Here is a 2130-nt window from a genome sequence, read left to right on the forward strand (position 1 = left end):
CATAATAGGAGATTCTGCATAGAATGGGAGAGAAATGTGGAACAAAACTCAAAATCATTAAAAAGACCAGGCTTACTAGTCCGATAGAGCTTGGTAAAACCTATAAGACTATGGTCCCTAGTCACCCTTTGGGCTTGGAATTGAACTCAGTCTCATGGCTTAACTTACAGCCAAACAATAGACAGGCTGACGAGGTAAACGATTATACCAGGCAGTAACAGTCCTTAGAACAATCAACCATGGGAGATCAGAATGGCGGCAGTTGCACAAGGAGATACCTCAGAGGGCAGGAATGCATAGGACAGGAAATAGTGAAAAGTTAACCACAGGGGCTCTTTTGGCTCTCTGAGCAGCACCATGGTGGTCGGCAAGAGTAATTGCCTTCCAAAAGGTGGCAAAAAAAAAAAAAAAGGAGCCAAGAAGAAAGTGGGTGATCCATCTCTAAGAAAGATTGCTATGATGTGAAAGAACCAGCTATGTTCAATATAAGAAGTATTGGGAAAACACTAGTCACAAGGACTCAAGGAACCAAAATTGCTTCTGATGGCCTCAAGCATCGTGTTTTTGAAGTTAGCCTTGCTGATCTGCAGAATGATGAAGTTGCATTTAGAAAATTCAAGCTAATTACTGAGAATGTTCAGGGCAAAAACTGCCTGACCAACTTCCATGGCATGGATCTTACCTGTGACAAAATGTGCTCCACGGTCAAAAACTGGCAGACCATGATTGAAGCTCATGTTGATGTCAAGACTACAAATGGTTAGTGCTGGGTGACACTAGACTCAATGGTACAACAAAATACATAAAAAGCCTTGTTCCTCATCCTATATTGCTGAGTAGTGACTGGGGTCTTAAAAGCTTTCAATCAGCCATCTAAGATGCACCTAATGGTCTCCTATTGTCAGAAACAAAGAAAAGTGGGGGAAAAAGCACATTTGGAAGCAATCAGCCCTGGGACATGAAGGCCCTCAAGACCACTAAGGAAAGGATCAAATCTGGAGACCCTGGATAGAGTGGGAGGAAAAACGTGGAACACAAACCAAAAAATCAATAATGACCAGAATTACTGGTCAGATGGAGTCTGGTGAGACCCCCAATACTATGCTCCTGGGATACATTCTGGGCCTGAAATAAAGCTCACTCCCAAGGGCTGGCTCTCAGCCAAATAGCAAACAAGACCACTCAACCCAGGGTGACACACCCACATACTCTATGGAGATGCATCCCTTGGAGCAATTGACCATGGGGCACCAGAGGGGCAACATTCACTCAGAGGAAATGCAGGACAAACAGGAGCGCATAACTATGAGGGGCATGGCAGGGGTGTGGGGGTACTGGGCAGGGAGGGGAGAAGACTGGGTTAGGGTTGGGCATGGTAAATGGGGAGTGAAACATGTAATGTTGAATGTAAAACAAACTCTTAAAATAAAAAAAAAAAATTAAAAAAAGACTACGGATGGTTAGTTGCTTCGTCTGTTCTGTGTTGGTTTTACTAAAAAACTCAACAATCAGATTCGGAAGACCTCTAATGCTCGGCACCAACAGGTCCTCCAAATCCAGAAGAAAATGTGGAAATCATGACCCAAGAGAAGCAAACAAGTGACTTGAAAAAAGTGATCAATAAATTGATTCCAGACAGCATTGGGAAGGACATAGAAAAGGCTTGCCAATCTATTTATCGTCTCCATGGTGTGTTTGTTAGAAAAGTAAAGATGCTGAAGAAGCCCAAGTTTGAATTGGGAAAACTCATGGAGCTTCATGGTGAAGGCAGTAGTTCTGAAAAAGTTACAGAAGATGAGAGAGGTGTTAAAGTTGAATGAGCTGAAAGCTATGAACCACCAGGTCAAGAATCTGTAAAATAATAATAATAATAATCTGTTTAAAATTCAGCCTTAATGGTGACAAATAAAAAAAAAAAATCTTATTTGTGGGAAAAAAAAAAAAAAAGTTAACCACAGGAAGGAAATGGGAAGACAAAAAAAGAAAAGAAAACCTTATGGAGCAGTTCTACTCTGTACCTGATTCAGAATCAACTGGATAGCAACTGTTTGTATATATACATATACACACATATACACACACACACATATGCACATATATACATATATATATATATATATATATATATAT

At 40.7% G+C, this 2130-nt stretch overlaps 1 pseudogene; it reads left to right on the forward strand.

The window, feature by feature from the left end:
- The first annotated feature begins 357 nt into the window (after window positions 1-357).
- Window positions 358-1862, forward strand: LOC103205316 (annotated as a pseudogene).
- The last annotated feature ends 268 nt before the right edge of the window (window positions 1863-2130 follow it).

Source organism: Orycteropus afer, unplaced genomic scaffold (genome assembly GCF_000298275.1).
Source record: "Orycteropus afer afer isolate SDZICR_OR568_19922 unplaced genomic scaffold, OryAfe1.0 scaffold00281, whole genome shotgun sequence".
Lineage (NCBI taxonomy): Eukaryota > Metazoa > Chordata > Mammalia > Tubulidentata > Orycteropodidae > Orycteropus > Orycteropus afer.